Below are 22,313 nucleotides of genomic sequence, written 5' to 3' on the forward strand. Positions count from 1 at the left end.
TAAGAATAGACTATAAACCCTGCAGTTACTACCTATGGGACACAAATAAACAAGTGGGTTGAGAGTAATAATGTACAAAATGCTACCTATTCTTTTGAGTCTCATAATCACCTTTGAAATAGGTGTAATAGTGACCATCTCCATTTACGTAAGAGGAACGTGAGATGTGAAGAGTAAATGGGACAAACCCAAAACGACAACAGTTTCAGTTCAGTTCAGTTCAGTTGCTCAGTCCTGTCCGACTCTTTGCGACCCCATGAATCGCAGCACGCCCGGCCGCCCTGTCCATCACCAACTCCCGGAGTTCACTCAAACCCACCTCCATTGAGTTGGTGATGCCATCCAGTCATCTCATTCTCTGTCGTCCCCTTCTCCTCCTGCCCCCAATCCCTCCCAGCACCAGAGTCTTTTCCAGTGAGTCAACTTGTCGCATGAGGTGGCCAAAGTATTGGAGCTTCAGCTTTAGCATCAGTCCTTCCAATGAACACCCACGACTGATCTCCTTTAGAATGGACTGGTTGGATCTCCTTGCAGTCCAAGGGACTCTCAAGAGTCTTATCCAGCACCACAGTTCAAAAGCATCAATTCTTCGGCGATCAGCTTTCTTCACAGTCCAACTCTCACATCCATACATGACCACTGGAAAAACCAGTGGTTTGACTAGACGGACCCTGGTTGGCAAAGTAATGTCTCTGCCTTTTAATATGCTATCTATGTTGGCCATTACTTTCCTTCCAAGGAGTAAGCGTCTTTTAATTTCATGGCTGCAATCAGCATCCGCAGTTTAGTGGGTTTTAAAATGAATGTGTATTACCAGCATGATAAAATTATGTAACTACTTTTTATGAGTGAATTATTTAAAAAGTCCATCCCTAAAGGCTGATTTAAGATCATGTAATTACACATTTGCCTAACAAATTAAAAAAAAAAAAAAAGAAAACCTAGCTAGGCAATTATAAATTAAACTGCTAGCTTATACCCAGGAGGAGACAGTATCATTAAGAATAGTTATTACTTGATGTTTTCTATAGGAACAATGTCACAGATACAAGATATGAAAAAATCAATTGTGGCTCAATTTGAAAAAGAGCTGTGCTTAAGGAGTCCACCATGACAGCTATCTCTATGCTTCACAAAAGTTGGACAGTTTAACTGAAAGAAACATAGGTTCATTACACTAAAACAATGGAACAGTTATGGTTGTACCTGTTTTTACATGATGAACTAAGTTGAGTATTAAGTTGTATATTCTCAAATTTCTACCTTCATGGAAAATACTAAAAAACTATAGTTTCAGGACACTATCTGCAAAATTAGCAATCCATTCCATTCTGTGGTTTCTGGAGCTCAACTCTCAATTTATCTCCCTTCTTGAAATGATGCTCCCTTTTTGATTGGCTTAATCTTATCACCCATTTTAAATCGCCTATTCAGAAAGCCACTGCATAGGCAATAAGCTCATGCCTATTAGGTGCTATGGAATTGGTTACTAATTTTTAATATACTAAAAATTATGCTGGAAACTGCCAATTTTCTTAGTACATAAAATAGAGAGCTAGAGAATGAAATAATATACAGAAATTAGAATTGACTGACAAGCATAAAGATAAATGTAAGAAAGACTGAGAGACTAAAGCTTAGAAATACGTAGCTCACTGAAGCTTTAATGTAGAAAGTGGGAAGAAATGATGAGTCCAAATGCAGGCAGGTAAAAGGCAAAGTATCTAATGGGCAAGATCACTTTGGTGGTCATTGTCTTTCATGGAAAAAAAAGAAAAAAAGATAATACATGCTTTTCCCTGACACAGGAAAAATGGAGGAAAGTCATCAAATCCTTTTATGATGATGATGGTAAAAATAGAGAACTCACTTTCTATTTGAATTGTATTTTAGTATTTTAGGTTAACAGTAAGTTTAGCTCCCCCTGGCTGGTCAGTTATGTGTTTTAGAGGCCAAAGAGTAACCATTGAGTGAGGTTATGTATTAAATCCCTAATCACTAAAATATTTCTGTTTTTTTTTTTAAGTCATTGGGCTAATTAAGAAGGTTTTTCTTAAATGTTAGTTTTTCATTTTTTAAAAAACCAAATTAAGAGACAAAGAAGATACTTTTCAAATATGTAGTAGCATTTCAGTTTTTAAAAAGAGCTAATTAGGAATTTTTCATGCTTAATCATGCGGGTCTTCAAGACAGCAGTTAGTTAAAATTATCTAAACTATCATACCCTATAAGGTACCTCTAAATTATGTGAAGTTTGTTCATTTTCCTATGGGATAAGAGACTACTGATTCTTATTCTGGGCACGTTTTAAGGTCATTATTTTTAGTTTTTCTGGTTGTATTAACGCTTCTTTTTGTTTGCACATAATAGAAACGAACTCAAGATAAGTTCAGCAAAAAAGAAATTTAGGAGCCTCAAGAGACAAGGGCAAGCTCATGGAAGAAAAAAGACTGAAAGTCAGGATTATAATATTGGCAGGTCTCTCGTCTCTGTGCAGTTGCTTCACTCCTCATTTTCTGTTATCCTTTCTTCCTCTGCACTTCATGGGTTTACATGGTAGGCAGCAGATGGTTACCCTGCAGTTCTGGAGTTCATATGTTAAAACACCAACTATGTTCACTTTCAACTTCAAATTCCCTATGGAGAAACTGAATGGCCTGACTTGGGTTGGGCATCCATTGCCAGTCCAATTAGCTGAGATAGGGAAGGGGAGGGTGATGAGAGGAGAAGTGGGAGGTGCAAGGTACAAATACTGCTTCCAGGAGCCCACAGCTGTGTTTGGTAGGTAGAATGGGACAAATCCTGGAGAAAACGTAAGTGTTGAAAGTTGAACAGATATCCCAAAAGATGCCTAATTAATTAACACATAATGATGATATTGAGAGGGACTGAGAGGGTGAGTGCATGTGTGTGTGCCTTTATCAAGCTTTTGACTATTTCCTGAGCATCTGATTTGTGTCAGATACTATACCAGTCACTAAGGAAGTAATAATGAGTCCAAAACTCTATCAAAAGTTCTCAAGGAGTGTTTGGAGACAGGTATTTAAGAAATAATCAGGAGACTATATAATCAAATCACCTGAAGAAAAAGTACAGAGTGCTTTTGAAATACGTAACCTAAAATAAGGTCTAACTGGGCTGTGAGAGATAAGAAGGAGGTAACTGGGGGAAGGGAAACGAGGAGGAGAGTATTTCAGGCAAACCAACAATAGTGCAAAGGCCCTTAGGTGGAAGAATGATTGGTACGAGATGAACCTGGAAGAGGAGGTGACAGAGGTCAAATTATACAGAGTCCAGGGCTAAGGGTTTAAGTCTTTATTCTAAGAAGAATGAGGAAGGCAAGAATGGCTATAGTGGGACTTCTCCGGTGGTCCAGAGAATCGGCCTTGCAATGCAGGGGACACCTGTTTGATCCCTGATTGGGGAACCAAGATTCCACTTGCCATAGAGCAACTAAGCCCATGTACCCCAACAGCAATTACTGAAGCCCAAGTACTCTGGAGTCCGCGAGCCACAACAAAAGATCCGGAACGATGCAATGAAGATCGCGTGAGAAACAAGTAAGACCTGATGAAACAAACAAACAAACAAGAGTAGCTATAGTAAGACTAGTTGGGAAGTAACTAAAGCAATTCAGCCAAAAGATAACCTGCAGTGTAGACTAGAATGGTGTTGGATATGAACAAAAGTGGTAAGATGAGATGATGTTACTAACAGGGATTGTGGGAATGGTGTGATGAAGATATCTATGCCTAATAGATTCTTTTCTGCTTCATATCTAGTTCTTTGAATGTGACTTTAGTTACTTGGAAAGCCGATGGTTGCTTGACTTTCTCACTACTAACTTGAAGTCGTCACTAAAAGAAAGTCAGATAAATTCTTATTTCTGCCTGGCAGGTCTTTCTTTGCTGGTCCTAACAGAATGTCTTCACGTGTGAAATTATACTTCCTTAAATTTTTAAATTGCTTTTAATACCTTCCCTTCTGAGGGTCCTATAAGACTTGCAACATCTGATACATTCATGTGAATGGCCAATACAAGGTAATGGGGCAGTGACAACTATATAGGAAGCTGCTCTTTTCATCTCTTGTCACTCTCCAAAGTAGCAGAGATCTCCTACTTTCAAACGTATTTCATCTTAAGAGCTAGTCGTAACATTGAAGACAAAGATATTAGTATTGGTTGGTCATTCTCAGTTCTATCCCTTTACTACAATTCAAATAACAACTTCTTCGCTTCCGGCTGTCATGGAGCTGGGAAGCAAAAAGAAGCCTCAAATTATTTAGGGAGGAACAAGCTGTCCATAGCTTTTTTAATACAGAGGAGACTGCCACATAAACACAAGGTCAAAATTATTGCACCATTTTCAGTACAGAGGCAGAAAGGAAGTTAATTAGTATTTCAGACCAAAACCAACCAATTAAATACACTAAAATTATATCACCATGATAACATAAAAAGGAAAACTGCACATTCTTCTGTCATATATTTACCAGCACATATTGGCAGAGAGGCAGGTATTTCAAATGTTTGAAGCTATCTAGAAACTACAGTTTGAGATATACTAATTATAGCTTAGCAGTATTCATTTACTAAAATTGTGTTAACTTTTACTCCGCTCTGAGAGTAAAATTTGCCCTATGGAGCCCTCTGGCACATGGACATGATGATCACTAAAAAGTCGTAGAGGGAAGGTGAATCTTTCTGGATGACTCCTGCAAAGCTAGTTGAGAAGGGCATTTAAGGTTATGCTCCATTATGCCAGTTTAAAATAAATTATGTTTCACTAGGCAGAGCAGGCTCCTGTTGACAAAGTATGTATAAAATCTGATTAGCTTTGGTGAGTTAATGACTACATGTTCAAATAAATGGACTTTTTACTAGACTCACTGGATTAGCCAGTTCCACAATTTATTATTTTTCCTTGGCAGAAATTGAATGCAAAGCCACATTAACATCACATTTGAGGTTATACATACTCACAAGTGAGGAAAATCAAAGAGATTGTTCCCCTAGCTATCATAACCCTGTCAGAGCATAAAGATTCAGTGAACTAAAAAACTTATTTCAAATCCACAGTTCAGTTCAGTTCAGTTCAGTCGCTCAGTTGTGTCCGACTCTCCGCGACCCCATGAATCACAGCACGCCAGGCCTCCCTGTCCATCACCAACTCCCGGAGTTCACTCAAACTCATGTCCACAGAGTCGGTGATGCCATCCAGCCATCTCATTCTCGGTCGTCCCCTTCTCCTCCCGCCCCAGGAAACGAATATACCACAATATTCTTTAAGACCAGTTGCGGAGATACTGTACTAAGAGAACTTTAATTAACCTTTCCTGATGGAGAAAAAGAAAATACCTTCATAGGCTCTTTAAAGTCAAAATAAGCAAATCAACAAACTAACCAGCACCATTTCCCAAGCATTAGAAAAATCCCAGCATTACTTTAGATCCAAATTTAAAAACTAGTCTCAATCGAATTTAACCGATACTCATTTACTTAAAAATTTAGTTCAGTTTAAAATTGGAAGGACTGACGTTGAAGCTGAAACTCCAATACTCTGGTCACCTGATGCGAAGAGTTGACTCATCTGAAAAGACCCTGATGCTGGGAAAGATTGAGAGCAGGAGGAGAAGGGGACGACATAGGATGAGATGGTTGGATGGCATCACCGACTCAATGGACATGGGTTTGGGTAGACTCTGGGAGTTGGTGATGGACAGGGAGGCCTGGCATGCTGCAGTTCATGGGGTCGCAAACAGTCGGACACGACTGAGCGACTGAACTGAACTGAACTGAACTGAGCCTATAGGGAGAATTCCTGACAGAAAGCAGAGTTTGATTCCATTTCTTTAGTTAACATCACAGAGTAAGATGAGCTTATACCTAAGTGAATAATTGTAAATTGTGTAAAGGGATAACCAAACAGTAGCTACTTTCTGCCTAAAAGTTCCAAGTCCATCAGACCAAAGAAATCAACATTCTCAGACGTACAGAAGGCTATCACTAAGTGATGTATTATCCAGGTGTTTTAATACATACCATCTTCTGTGTATCATGAGAGCAAAATTCCTTAAATCCTGAGTAAAAAAAAGCAATCTGTTAGTTTTTAACACACTCTCATTTGGTTTACAGTGGGAATTTTCCAAGTTGATTACAAAATATTTCAGAAAAAAATCTATTAAGTATTTTCATTATAGATAGTGATTTCAAAGAGATCCTAACAGATATATTCCTTAAATTACAAGCATGCAAACTAAAACATATCACATCATTTTAGCTGTACATTTATTTCTTCAAAATGTCCAATACTTCTGCCACTAAGGGGAGCAATATACCATGATGCATAACACAATAGAGATTAAGCTTCATCCCTTGGGGGGAAAACTTGAATCCTAGAGATGAGAGGATCCTTCCTTGTCAATTCAAAAGCTGGATAGCAGGACATATTTCTTTGGAAGCAGAGAGAAACTATGGATGTACGGTACCTGAAGACTACAAGGAAGTACGCCTTCTGGGAAGGAAGAACATAAGGCTGCAATCTTCTGTTCACGAGATTCACAGCTAATGAAACATGTGAGGGAGAGCTGCGGTGACCCTGAGCAGTGCCAGTAGTTCAGAAAGGCAATGAGGCATCTGCGACAAATCAAGGCAGGGCAGAAAGACAAACTGGTGGGACGGCCTCCACGACGAGTCAATTGCTGGGAAAGGCAGAGATGGTGGTAGGGCCATGAGACAGCACTACTGGAGATGGCATGTCACTGGAACTATTCTTGACACAGCCCACCGAAGGCTATTCTTATACCCTGGGGAAGGTGGTAAGTGTACACAGGTGGTGCCCTATACAGAAATGGCCCCCAGTGTTCCCCATCTTCTAATATTCACTCACGTGCAGTCTCCTCCCACCATGGACCATGTCAAGAGAGCCCTGTGAAGAGGTCCAGAGAAGGAGGAACTGAAAGCCTCCTGCCTGTGGCCATGTGAGTGAACTTGAAAGAGGACCCTCCAGACTAGTCAGGCTTTCAGAAGACTGCAGTTCTGGTTGGCACGGTGACCACCACCAAATGAGAGATAGCCAGAACCACCCAGCTGAGCTGCTCCTGGATTCCTATCCCTTAGAAACTGTGTGATATAATAAATTCTTTAAATGACTAAGTTTGGGGATAACTGCATATGCAATAATAGCTAACTAATGCAGAGTTGTAATACTTCAATTTTTAGAAACCATCTTCCTACTTCGAAGAAACACTAGAGCTTGAGCAGAAATCTATACCAGCAGTGGTAGTAACACCAACATCAGAGCTGGAGTTGCAGCATCACACACATTACCGTGAACAAGAGCAACTGTGAAATCAACCCTATTGACATTAATTCATCCTCAATGTCAGAGAGAAACAGAGAAACCACAACAAAAATGACCCACCAGATAGGAAAGGTACTTTTACTACAGCAAAAGAGATGCTTCTAGAGTTTCTGGGTTTGTACTCTGCCAGTCTTAATAGCACAGAAAATTCATGGAAACTACTTCTAAATAGGAAGGCGAATAATAGTATATTAATATCTTTAGCAATGATGACAGCAATGTTTGTATTAATGATTCTACTAAAGAGAAAATGAATCAATACTATATTCAAGGAAAACCTACTTCAGTTCCTTAACTTCTGGCATCATGCTCCATAATGTATCCATTTAGAAATTTGAAAAATATTATCAAACATCTCACTGAGTGATATCTTCAAGCACAATGAGTTCAATACACCTCACTTATTTTTCTGGTTGTATATTCTGGAAATCACTGATTTGGGATGAAAAATCAAATCAACATAATGATTGTGAAACTGGAAATTTTCTGGAATCTTTTCAAACATTAAAGGAGACAAAACTGCAAAGAATATCAAGATGGGCCACTGGACAGAGATGTCAAGAAGTTACTGACTCTTCCCTCACTTCCTTTTCTGATAAAACAAGAAGCGCAGGAGACAACAGCAGTTTCTGGGAAGGGGCTCTGTGGAGCTGTCCAACATTCGGCACTAAAATTTCACACAGGCAGCCATGGATGAATGAATAAATGAACAAATCTTCCTAGAGTGACTGGTGGGTGCCAGGCATGCCCCTGGGGTCTTTCTTATCTCAGGCAGTCTTCCTTACAAGTCTGTGAGGTGGCTATTACCCTAACTGTACAAATGATGAAACACAGGCTCCTAAGGCCATAGAGGTAAAATTCACATTTAGATCAACTTTCTAAAAATCCAAATGGCATAACTGTATACTGATTATTCTTTTCACAAATATTTATTGCTCCCCTCTTCTGTGCATACCTCCATCATGGTACTTTTCTTCCTGTACTGTAATAACTAATTTCCCAGACTGATTATAGTTCCTTCAATTTAGGAATCGGGGTCTACTTGGTTTCATATATCCAGTATCTAACACAATGCCTGGCACATACCTAAACACTAAATAATTTTAATTTGTTATTAGTAAAAAAAAATGATTAAGTTTTACATTTTTGGTTTTTATTTCTTCTGCTAGGTAGATGTGCTACCACATATTAAGGAATGACTGGTAAAGAAAAGGGGCATCTCCCAAAAAACTTTTTTGGCATTGCTTTGAGGCTTTCCTGATACCTCAGGGGGTAAAGAAACCGCCTGCAATGTGGGAGACCTAGGTTTGATCCCTGGGTTGGGAAGATCTCCTGGAGAAGGGAAAGGCTACCCCCACTCCAGTATTTTGGCCTAGAGAATCGCAAGGACTGTACAGTCCATGCGATCACAAAGAGTCGGACAAGACTGAGCAACTTTCACTTTATTTGAGGCTTTTTATGTTAAAAATGATTGAAGTAGTTTATATTTCATTAGGCCAAGGAGCTTTAATATGAAAAAACATTCATGCTAATATTGTGGTAGATTGATACAAAATAAATAAGGAGAATGTGGGCAGAGAGGGAGAAAAGGCATTATATTAAAATAAGAAATGAAAAGAGTCTTGACAAAAGCTGTTTTTGTGCTGTTAACTGAATTCAGAGGGTAATGACCTGATGTAATTTATATGATCCTCTAACGTGGCATTTGCTCAGAATCTGAATTCAACAGGCTGCAATGCATTATTTATTCACAAATTACTGCAAAGCTTGCTCTGATTCCTAAGATATTGTCTAGACTTCTCAGTCTCCTCTAAGGTTATATGGCAGGCTAGAGGATAAAGCTATTTTTAAAAAAATCTCCTTTCCCTCTAAGAAAGAAAGAAATAGACTTACAAGAGTTATTTAAGACCAAATTAGTTAAAAGAAGGGAAAAAAATTATAGGAGAAAAAGTTTCTTTCCACTCATTAGTACAGTTATCATTCTTTAAAGCTCAAATTCTTCCTTTTAAAATGTCCATAAATTCTGAGAACCATAATTCTGAAATATGGCGAAAGATGGCTAGAAGAAGGATAAAAATGAAAATACCTCCTCAGATCCCTTAGGCAACACTGAATTCCAAGTTCTTCATTCAAGGTCTGATTTAGAGGCCAAATTTCATCTTTCTACTGGTCCAGCTAGCTCCAGAAATCTGGAGAAAGCTTCTCTTCTCTTATCCAGTCCCTTGCTTTTCATATGCTTCTCAACAATCTCTGCAGACCGAGACTTTAAGGCACAGAGACTCTACCCACCTGAGAACAGCTAAGACACACATTAAATCTTGTTTGGGACAAACTGGATAAGAAAGGTCGTTTTCTCGGTCACCCCTCTCTTGGCTCCAGTCCCAGTGTACTCAGCGCTTCCTTGCCTCGTCTCATCTATCCTACAACCAGAACAAAGAGCTGACAAAAATTCTTTCTTCAGATATAATAAACTGCAGGGTTAAAGCTGACTCAAACATGGCCATCTCTGGGAAAACTTCCTGAGTGGTCCCTTGCTCTTTTACTTCACAGACTGATTTACATGTCCCCTTTTATATTCTAATTGCATCACATAAATCTCTCCAATATTGTACTTGCAACACTGTGCAAGAATTTCTGGTTTATTCAGCTCACTTTTATAAGTTTCTTGGGAGTAGGGACAGTATTTTGCTCATCCCTGAATCCTGAGCATTCAGCATAGCTCCTGGAAAGCCAGTGTAAGTCAGTAGTTGAGTGCAGACTCTAAAATTGGGTAGAAGGCCTAAAGAGACATTTTTCTAAAGAAGACATACAGATGGTCAACAGGTACCTGAAAAGACACTTAATATCACTAATTATGAAGAGAAACGCAAATCAGCACCACAATGAGGTATCACCTCACACCAGCCAAAATGGCCATCACTAAAAAGTCTACAAATGTTGGAGGGGGTAGAGAGAAAAAGGTACCCTCCTACAGTGTTGGTGGGAATGTAAATTGGTACAGTCTCTGAAGCAGGGCAAAGGCTATTAGAGTTTTGCCAAGAGAACGCACTGGTCATAGCAAACACCCTCTGCCAGCAACACAAGAGAAGACTCTACACATGGACATCAACAGATGGCCAACACTGAAATCAGACTGATTATATTCTTTGCAGCCAAAGATGGAGAAACTCTATATAGTCAGCAAAAACAAGACCGGGAGCTGACTGTTGGCTCAGATCATGAACTCCTTATTGCCAAATTCAGACTTACATTGAAGAAAGTGGGGAAAACCACTAGACCATTCAGGTATGACCTAAATCAAATCGCTTATGATTATACAGTGGAAGTGAGAAATAGATTTAAGGGACTAGATTTGATAGACAGAGTGCCTAATGAACTATGGACGGAGGTTCATGACATTGTACAGGACCATTCCCAAGAAAAAGAAATGCAAAAAGGCAAAATGGATGTCTGAGGAGGCCTTACAAATAGCTGTGAAAGAAGAGAAGCGAAAAGCAAAGGAGAAAAGGAAAGATATAAGCATCTGAATGCAGAGTTCCAAAGAATAGCGAGGAGAGATAAGAAAGTCTTCCTCAGTGATCAATGTGAAGAAATAGAGGAAAACAATAGAATGGGAAAGACTAGAGATCTCCTGAAGAAAATTAGAGATACTAAGGGAACATTTCATGCAAAGATGGGCTCAATAAAGGACAGAAATGATATGGACCTAACAGAAGCTGAAGATATTGAGAAGAGGTGGCAAGAATACACAGAAGAACTGTACTAAAAAGATCTTCATGACCCAGATAATCATGATGGTGTGCTCACTCACCTAGATCCAGACATCCTGGAATGTGAAGGTAGGTGGGCCTTAGGAAGCATCACTACGAACAAAGCTAGTGGAGGTGATGGAATTCCAGTGAGCTATTTAAAAACCTAAAAGATGATGCTGTGAAAGTGCTGCACTCAATATGCCAGCAAATTTGGAAAACTCAGCAGTGCCCACAGGACTGGAAAAGGTCAGTTTTCATTACAATCCCAAAGAAGAGCGATGCCAAAGAATGCTCAAACTACTGCATAATTGCATTCATCTCACTGGCTAGTGAAGTAATGCTCAAAATTCTCCAAGTCAGGCTATAGCAATATGTGAACCATGAACTTCCAGATGTACAAGTTGATTTTAGAAAAGGCAGAGGCACCAGAGATCAAATTGCCAACATCCACTGGATCTTAGAAAAAGCAAGAGAGTTCCAGAAAAACATCTATTTCTGTGTTATTGACTATGCCAAAGCCTTTAACTGTGTGGATCACAATAAACTGTGGAAAATTCTGAAAAAGACGGGAATACCAGACCATCTGATCTGCCTCTTGAGAAACCTGTATCCAGGTCAGGAAGGAACAGTTAGAACTGGACATGGAACAACAGACTGGGTCCAAATAGGAAAAAGAGTACGTCAAGGCTGTATATTGTCACCCTGCTTATTTACCTTATATGCAGAGTACATCATGAGAAATGTTGGGCTGGAAGAAGCACAAGCTGGAATCAAGATTGCCAGGAGAAATATCAATAACCTCAGAAATGCAGATGACACCACCCTATGGCAGAAAGCAAAGAGGAACTAAAGAGCCTCTTGATGAAAGTGAAAGAGGAGAGTGAAAAAGTTGGCTTAAAGCTCAACATTCAGAAGACTAAGATCATGGCATCTGGTCCCATCACTTCATGGGAAATAGATGGGGGAACAGTGGAAACAGTGGCTGACTTAATTTTTTGGGGCTCCAAAATCACTGCAGATGGTGATTGCAGCCATGAAATTAAAAGACACTCCTTGGAAGGAAAGTTATGACCAACCTAGACAGCATATTAAAAAGCAGAGACATTACTCTGTCAACAAAGGTCCGTCTAATTGAAGCTATGTTTTTCCAGTAGTCAGGCATGGATGTGAGAGTTGGACTATAAAGAAAGCTGAGCGCTGAAGAATTAATGCTTTTGAACTGTGGTGTTGGAGAAAACTTTTGAGAGTCTGTTGGACTTCAAGGAGATCCAACCAGTCCATCCTAAAGGAGATCAGTCCCGCATGTTCATTGGAAGGACTGATGTTGAAGCTGAAACTCCAATACTCTGGCCACCTGATGCGAAGAGCTGACTTATTTGAAAAGACCCTGATGCTGGGAAAGACTGAGAGCAGGAGGAGAAGGGCACGACAGAGGATGAGATGGTTGGATGGCATCACCGACTCAATGGACATGGGTTTGGGTAGACTCTGGGAGTTGGTGATGGACAGGGAGGCCTGGCGTGCTGCGGTTCATGGGGTCGCAAAGAGTTGAACACGACTGAGTGACTGAACTGAACTGAACTGAACTATGGAAATTAGTATGGAGAGTCCTTAAAAATTAAAAAAAAAGTTACCATATGACTCTGTAATACCACTCCTGGTTATATATCCGGAGAAAACACTAACTCAAGAAGATACATGCACCCCTACGTTCATAGCAGCACTGTCTACAAAAGCCAGAACATCAGTTCAGTTCAGTAGCTCAGTTGTGTCTGACTCTGAGCTTCCCTGTTCATTAGCAACTCCCAGATCTTACTCAAACTCATGTCCACTGAGTCAGTGATGCCATCCAACCATCTCATCCTCTGTCAGCTCCTTTTCCTCCTGCCTTCAATCTTTCCCAGCATTAGGGTATTTTCAAATAAGTCAGTTCTTTGCATCAGGTGTCCAAAGTATTGGGGTTTCAGCTTCAACATCAGTCCTTCCAATGAATATTCAGGACTGATTTCCTTGAGGATTGACTGGTTGGATTTCCTTGCAGTCCAAGGGACTCTCAAGAGTCTTTTCCAACATCACAGTTCAAAAGCATCAGTTCTTCAGCACTCAGCTTTCTTTATAGTCCAACTCTCACATCCATACATGACTACTGGAAAAACCACAGCTTTGACTAGATGGACCACTGTTGGCAAAGTAATGTCTCGGCTTTTTAATATGCTGTCTAGGTTGGTCATAGCTTTTCTTCCAAGGAGCAAGCATCTTTAAATTTCATTGTGTAAGATTATACAGTGTAAGTGACAAACAGATTCACGGGATTAGATCTGATAGAGTGCCTGAAGAACTATGGATGGAGGTTTGTGACACTGTACAGGAGGCAGTGAACAAGACCATCCCCAAGAAAGAGAAATACAAAAAAGCAAAACGGTTGTCTGAGAAGGCCTTACAAATAGCTGAGAAAAGAAGAAAAGCTAAAGGCAAAGGAGAAAAGGAAAGATATACCCATTTGTATGCAGAGTTCCAAAGAATAGCAAGGAGAGATAAGAAAGCCTTCCTCAGTGATCGATGCAAAGAAATAGAGGAAATGGGAAAGACCAGTGATCTCTTCAAGAAAATTAGAGATACCAAGGGGGAATATTTCATGCAAAGATTGGCAAAATAAAAGACAGAAATGGTATGGACCTAACAGAAGCAGAAGACATTAAGAAGAGGTGGCAACAATACACAGAAGAACTATACAAAAAAGATCTTCATGACACAGATAACCATGATGTTGTGATCACTCACCTAGAGCCAGACATCTTAGAATGTGAAGTCAAGTGGGCCTTAGGAAGCATCACTACGAACAAAGCTAGTGGAGGTGATGGAATTCCAGTTGAGGTATTACAAATCCTAAAAAGATGATGCTGTGAAAGTGTTGCCCTCAATATACCAGCAAATTTGGAAAACTCAGCAGTGGCCACAGGACTGGAAAAGGTGTTTTCATTCCAATCCCAAAGAAGAGCAATGCCAAAGAATGTTCAAACTACCACACAATTGCACTCATCTCACATGCTAGTAGGTAATGCTCAAAATTCTCCAAGCCAGGCTTCAATAGCACGTAAACCATGAACTTCCAGATGTTCAAAATGGTTTTAGAAAAGGCAGACGAACCAAATATAAAATTGCCAACATCCGCTGGATATTCGAAAAAGCAAGAGAGTTCCAGAATATCTACTTTTGCTTTATTGACTATGCCAAAACCTTTGATTGTGCGCAGGACAACAAACTGTGGAAAATTCTTCAAGTGATGGGAATACCAGACCACCTGACCTGCCTCCTGAGAAATCTGTATGCAGTCAAGAAGCAAGAGTTAGAACCGGACATGGAACAACAGGCTGGTTCCAGACTGGGCAACGAGTACGTCAAGGCTGTATATTGTCACTCTGTATATTTGATTTATATGCAGAATACATCATGTGAGATGCTGGGTTTGAAGAAACACAAGCTGGAATCAAGATTGCCGGGAGAAATATCAATAAGCTCAGATATGCAGATGATACCACCCTTATGGCAGAAAGTGAAGAGGAACTAAAAAGCCTCTTGATGAAAGTGAAAGAGGAGAGTGAAAAAGTTGGCTTAAAACTCAACATTCAGAAAACTAAGATCATGGCATCTGGTGCCATTATTTCATGCCAAGTAGATGGGGAAACAATGGAAACAGAGAGAGACTATTTGGCTCCATAAATCACTGCAAATGGTGACTGCAGCCATGAAATTAAAAGACGCTTGCTCCTTGGAAGAAAAGCCAGGACATGGAGCAACCTAAATGTCCACTGAAAGAAGAATGGATAAAGAAGATGTGGTGTACATGTACTAATAATACAATGTACTATTATTCAGGCATAAAAAGCCTAAATAATGACATCTGCAGCAACCTAGATGAACCTAGAGATTATCATACTAAGTGAAGTATCGTATGATATCACTTATATGTAAATCTAAGAAAATGATACAAATGCACTTATTTCTAAGACAGAAACAGACTCACAGATATAGAAGACAAATTTATGGTCACCAAAGTGGAATGTAAGAGGCAGAGGAGGGAAGATAAATTAGGAGTTTGGGATTAACATATATACACTACTATATATAAAATAGGTAAACAACAAGGAGCTAGTGTATAGCACTGGGAACTATGCTCAATATCTTACAATAACATATAATAGAAAAACTGAGAAAGAATATATATATGTATGTATAACTGAATCACTTTTCTGTACACTTGAAACTAATAGAACATTGTAAACTAAACTTCAGTTCAGTTCAGTTCAGTTGCTCAGTCGTGTCCGACTCTCCGCGACCCCATGAATCACAGCACACCAGGCCTCCCTGTCCATCACCAACTCCTGGAGTACACTCAAACTCATGTCCACAGAGTCGGTGATGCCATCCAGCCATCTCATTCTCCGTCGTCCCCTTCTCCTCCCGCCCCCAACCTTTCCCAGCATCAGAGTCTTTTCCAGTGAGTCAACTCGTCGCATGAGGTGGCCAAAGTATTGCAGTTTCAGCTTTAGCATCAGTCCCTCCAATGAACATCCAGGATTGATCTCCTCTAGAATGGACTGGTTGGATCTCCCTGCAGTATAAGGAACTCTCAAGAGTCTTCTCCAACACCACAGTTCAAAAGCATCGATTCTTCGGCGATCAGCTTTCTTCACAGTCCAACTCTCACATCCATACATGACCACTGGAAAAACCATTGCCTTGACTTTACGGACCTTGGTTGGCAAAGTAATGTCTCTGCTTTTTAATATACTATCAAGGTTGGTCATAACTTTCCTTCCAAGGAGCAAGCGTCTTTTAATTTCATGGCTGCAATCAGCATCTGCAGTGATTTTGGAGCCCCAAAAAATAAAGTCTGACACTGTTTCCACTGTTTTTCCATCTATTTCCCATGAAGTGATGGGACCAGATGCCATGATCTTTGTTTTCTGAATGTTGAGCTTCAAGCCAACCTTTTCACTCTCCTCTTTCACTTTCATCAAGAGGCTTTTGAGTTCCTCTTCACTTTCTGCCATAAGGGTAGTGTCATCTACATATCTGAGGTTATTGATATTTCTCCTGGCAATCTTGATTCCAGCTTGTGCTTCTTCCAGCCCAGCGTTCCTCATGATGTACTCTGCATATAAGTTAAATAAGCAAGGTGACAATATACAACCTTGACGTACACCTTTTCCTATTTGGAACCAGTCTGTTGTTCCATGTCCAGTTCTAACTGTTGCTTCCTGACCTGCATACAGGTTTCTCAAGAGGCAGGTCAGGTGGTCTGGGATTCCCATCTCTTTCAGAATGTTCCACAGTTTATTGTGATCCACACAGTCAAAGGCTTTGGCATAGTCAATGAAGCAGAAATAGATATTTTTCTGGAACTCTCTTGCTTTCTCCATGATCCAGCGGATGTTGGCAATCTGATCTCTGGTGCCTCTGCCTTTTCTAAAACCTGCTTGAACATCTGGGAGTTCACGGTTTACATACTGCTGAAGCCTGGCTTGGAGAATTTTGAGCATGACTTTACTCGCATGTGAGATGAGTGCAATTGTGCGGTAGTTTGAGCATTCTTTAGCATTGCCTTTCTTTGGGATTGGAATGAAGACTGACCTCTTCCAGTCCTGTGGCCACTGCTGAGTTTTCCAAATCTGCTGGCATATTGAGTGCAGCACTTTCACAGCATCATCTTTCAAGACTTGAAATAGCTCAACTGGAATTCCATCACCTCCACTAGCTTTGTTAGTAGTGATGCTTTCTAAGGCCCACTTGACTTCACATTCCAAGATGTCTGGCTCTAGGTCAGTGATCACGTTATCGTGACTATCTTGGTTGTGAAGATCTTTTTTGTACAGTTCTTCTGTGTATTCCTGCCACCTCTTCTTAATATCTTCTGCTTCTGTTAGGTCCATGCCATTTTTGTCCTTTATCGAGCCCATTTTTGCATGAAATGTTCCCTTGGAATCTCTAATTTTCTTGAAGAGGTCTCTTGTTTTTCCTATTCTGTTGTTTTCCTCTATTTCTTTGCATTGATCACTGAGGAAGTCTTTCTTATCTCTCCTTGCTATTCTTTGGAACTCTGCATTCAGATGCTTATATCTTTCCTTTTCTCCTTTGCTTTTCGCCTCTCTTCTTTTCACAGCTATTTATAAGGCCTCCTCAGACAGCCATTTCGCTCTTTTGCATTTCTTTTCCACGGGGATGGTCTTGGTCCCTGTATCCTGTACAATGTCATGAACCTCCATCCAGAGTTCATCAGGCACTCTATCTATCAGATCTAGTCCCTTAAATCTATTTCTCTCTTCCACTATATAATCATAAGGGATTTGATTGAGGTCATATCTGAATGGTCTAGTGGTTTTCCCTACTTTCTTCAATTTCAGTCTGAATTTGGCAATAAGGAGTTCATGATCTGAGCCACAGTCAGCTCCTGGTCTTGTTTTCGCTAACTGTATACAGCTTCTCCATCTTTGGTTGCAAAGAATATAATCAATCTGATTTTGGTGTTGACCATCTGGTGATGTCCATGTGTAGAGTCTTCTCTTGTGTTGTTGGAAGAGGGTGTTTGCTATGACCAGTGCATTCTCTTGACAAAACTCTATGAGCCTTTGCCCTGCTTCATTCCGTGCTCCAAGGCCAAATTTGCCTTACTTCAATTAAAATAAAGCATACTCTAGAGGTAGACTGCCTAGAATCAAATATCAGCTCCTCCTTTATCATGTTAGGGACCTTGCATAAATTATTTAACTTCTCTGGGTCTTCGTTTTCTCATTTGTCAAATGTGAATAATTATAATGTCAATCAAATAGTGTTGTGAAGATTAAATGAAAATAATGTAATAAGGCACCCAGAATAGTGCTTGACTTCCAATGAACTCAAGAGATATGTTGGCTAGTATTTTTATTATGTGATATGTACTCAGTTTTTTGTTAAAACGTTTGATACTTCTACAGTAGACTGTTGTAGCTAGGAGAGTAGCTACTGATTAAACATTAACAACCATCTTTTATACTACTTTCCACTTTACTGTATCATGTTCAACTATATTAAGCATTCTGCTGTGTGTAAGACTAAAAATACTATCACTGCATTCTGATTTCCAAAGAGTTGACCTATGAACTTTTAACACATTGGTACACAGCTCATTCATAAATTGAGAAGTATCTGTGTTCTACTAAAAAAAATGGCTAATAAGACTATTTGAATGATATGACTGAGGAAAAATTTCCACTGAGGAAAAATCAAATTTTCATGATTTATGAACTCCTTTTTTTCTTGTGGCCAGTTTAAAGTTAACTTAGAACGTAAATTAAAGATATTTGATGACAAGAAAATCCTGGTGATTGCCAAGTATGATAAGAGGTATCACTAACATATTGACTTTGGAATTACAATGCTATTTGCATATCAAAAAAAGTATTAATCTCTAAGTTTTCTGCACTTTAATGATCAATCTGAAATGTCAGATTCAGAAGTACTAATTAATATCTTTTAAAAATCATGCTTAGATCATACATGTTTCAGCACCAAAGTATCACTCAAACTTTCCTTTCATTCTCCAAAAGATATGAAACAATAAGCACTGTTTTATGTAATTTTTATAGAATAATTGATTAAGGTTACATTTATATCAAAGGAGCTTTGTATCACCATGGACATTCTACCATGGATAGCCTTTCCAGTCTGATTCTACCTACAAGCAGCAAATGACAGCAAACTTGAGCTATAGGGTGTAAAGGGAATTGCAAGAAACTAAATCAGAATTTGGCTTTAGGTTTTATGTATCTTCTTATTAAACTAACTTACCCTAAGAGTTAACTTGGTTTCATCAGGGCAAGACTTTGGACCTACCTGATAATATGGTACAGAGAGAAGACAGAATTAGCTTTAAAAAGCACTGACATCAAGTCATGAGTGACTGACTTATAAAGAATTATTGTGGGTACTTAAATTTTTATTCTGTCATTTATATATATTTCTATTTTTTAATCTTAATTGGAGGCTAATTACTTTACAATATTGTGGTGGTTTCTGCCATATATTCACATGAATCAGCCATGGGTGTACATGTGTTCACCATCCTGACCCTCCCTCCCCATCCCATCGAACCTGGACTGGTGATCTATTTCACATAATATACATGTTTCAATGCTATTCTCTCAAATCATCCCACCCTCGCCTTCCCCCACAGAGTCCAACAGTCTGTCTCTTTTGCTGTCTCGCACACAGGGTTGTTGTTACTATCTTTCTAAATTCCATATATAGGCATTAATATACTATATTGGTGTTTTCTTTCTGACTTACTTTGCTCTGTATAATAGGCTCCAGTTTCATCCACCTCATCAGAACTGATTCAAATGTATTCTTTTTAATAGCTGAGTAATATTCCATCATGTATATGTACCACAGCTTTCTTATCCACTTGTCTGCCGATGAACATCTAGGTTGCTTCCATGTCCTGGCTATTGTAAACAGTGCTGCGATGAACCTTGGGGTACACGTGTCTCTTTCAATTCTGGTTTCCTTGGTGTGTATGCCTAGCAGTGTGATTGCTGGGTTGTATGGCAGTTCTATTTCCAGTTTTTTAAGGAATCTCCACACTGTTCTCCATAGTGGCTGTACTAGTTTGCATTCCCACCAACAGTGTAAGAGGGTTCCTTTTTCTCCGTACCCTTTCCAGCATTTACTGTGTGTAGACTTTTTGCATCAGATGGTACCTCATTGTGGTTTTGATTTGCATTTCTCTGATAATGAGTGATGTTGAGCATCTTTTCATGTGTTTGTTAGCCATTTGTATGTCTTCTTTGTAGAAATGTCTGTTTAGTTCTTTGGCCCATTTTTTGATTGGGTCGTTCATTTTTCTGGAATTGAGCTGCAGGAGTTGCTTATATATTTTTGAGATTCTTTGTCAGTTGCTTCATTTGCTATTATTTTCTTCCATTCTGAAGGCTGTCTTTTCACCTTGCTTATAGTTTCCTTCGTTGTGCAAAAGCTTTTAAGTTTAATTAGTTCCCATTTGTTTATTTTTGCTTTTATTTCCATTACTCTGGGAGGTGGATCATAGAGAATCCTGCTATGATTTATGTCAGAGAGTGTTTTGCCTATGTTTTCCTCTAGGAGTTTTATAGCTTCTAGTCTTACATTTAGATCTTTAATCCATTTTGAGTTTATTTTTGTGTATGGTGTTAGAAAGTATTCTAGCGTCATTCTTTTACAAGTGGTTGACCAGTTTTCCCTGCACCACTTGTTAAAGAGATTGTCTTTTCTCCATTGTATATTCTTGCCTCCTTTGTCAAAAATAAGGTGTCCATAGGTGCATGGATTTATCTCTGGGCTTTCTATTTTGTTCCATTGATCTATGTTTCTGTATTTGTGCCAGTACCATACTGTCTTGATGACTGTTGCTTTGTAGTATAGACTGAAGTCTATTCGAGGTTTTTTGTAATTTCATACAAATTGTTAAATTATTTGTTCTCATTCTCTGAAAAATACCTTGGTAGCTTGATAGGGATTGCATTGAGTCTATAGATTGCTTTGAGTAGTATACTCATTTTCACTGTATTGATTCTTCCGATCCATGAACACGATATATTTCTCCATCTATTTGTGTCATCTCTGATTTCTTTCATCAGTGTTTTATAGTTTTCTATATATAGGTCTTACAAATTTATCTTACTCTTGTTTTCTTGTAATAACTTCTGATATTTTCTCTCTGCTTTTATCTTTCCCAACTTCTTGCCTCCCTACTCTTCACATAGTAGCTGAAATAATCCTTTTTAATAATGATGCTTTTTAATAGAAATAATGTTACTCTTCTGCCCAAAGAGCCCAGTAGCTCCCCATCTCATAATAAATGGTCCTTTTGATAGCCTAGAAGACCCACATCCTTCATGCTCCTTGTTCTTGTAGTTGAAGTTTTATTGGAACACAGGCACACTCATTCATTTATGTATTGTCTGGGACTCTCACTAACTGCAAAGCTTGGGCTCTTCACGGTCTGGCGCTTTACCAAAAAATTTGCTGACCCTTGCTCTAGAATATAAGATACTTAATGGCAGAGGTTTGTTTTGATCTCAGTTAATCCCCCAACTCCTAATCTTTTACTTGGCATCTGGTAGATACTTTAAATGGAGAAGGCAATGGCAACCCACTCCAGTACTCTTGCCTGGAGACTCCCATGGACGAAGGAGCCTGGTAGGCTGTAGTCCCTGGGGTCGCTAAGAGTCGGACACGACTGAGTGACTTCACTCTCACTCTTTGTTTCTTTAGGTAAATTTATTCCTAAGTATTTTATGCTTTTCGCTGCAATGGTGAATGAAATTGTTTCCTTAATTTCTGTTTTCCCTGGTGGCTCAGAGGTTAAAGCCTCTGCCTCCAATGTGGGAGACCCGGGGTTGATCCCTGGGTTGGGAAGATCCCTGGAGAAGGAAATGGCAACCCACTTCAGTACTCTTGCCTGGAGAATCCCACGGATGGAGGAGCCTGGTAGGCTATAGAAAATGGGGTCGCAAAGAGTTGGACACGACTGAGTGACTTCACTTTCATTTTCACTTTTCTGTTTTCTCATTGTTAATGTATAGGAATGCAAGAGATTTCTGTGTGTTAATTTCATATCCTGCAACTTTACTGTATTCATTGATTAGCTCTAGTAATTTTCTGGTGGAGTCTTTAGGGTTTTCTATGTAGAGGATCATGTCATCTGCAAACAGTGAGAGTTTTACTTCTTTTCCAATCTGGATTCCTTTTATTTCTTTTTCTGCTCTGATTGTTGTGGCCAAAACTTCCAAAACTACCTTGAATAGTAGTGGTGAGAGTGGGCATCCTTGTCTTCTTGTTCCTGACTTTAGGGGAAATACTTTCAATTTTTCACCATTGAGGATAATGTTTGCTGTGGGTTTATCATATATGCCTTTTATTATGTTGAGGTATGTCCCTCCTATGCTTGCTTTCTGGAGGGTTTTTATCATAAATGGATGTTGAATTTTGTCAAAGGCTTTCTCTGCATCTATTGAGATAATCATATGGTTTTTATCTTTTGTTAATGTGGTATATCACATTGATTGATTTGCAAATACTGAAGAATCCTTGCATCCCTGGGATAAGGCCCACTTGGTCATTATGTATGATCTTTTTAATATGTTGTTGGATTCTGTTTGGTAGAATTTTGTTAAGGAAT

The 22,313-nt window shown here is 39.3% G+C and overlaps 1 protein-coding gene across 5 annotated transcripts in view; it reads right to left on the reverse strand.

Annotated features, from left to right (window-relative positions):
• MICU1 (mitochondrial calcium uptake 1) overlaps positions 1-22,313 on the reverse strand; it is a 239,419-nt gene that overhangs the window by 70,361 nt on the left and 146,745 nt on the right. The gene's annotated exons all lie outside the window — the stretch shown is intronic.

Source organism: Moschus berezovskii, chromosome 12, assembly GCF_049115385.1.
Source record: "Moschus berezovskii isolate FMDL1 chromosome 12, NW_MosBer_1.0, whole genome shotgun sequence".
Lineage (NCBI taxonomy): Eukaryota > Metazoa > Chordata > Mammalia > Artiodactyla > Moschidae > Moschus > Moschus berezovskii.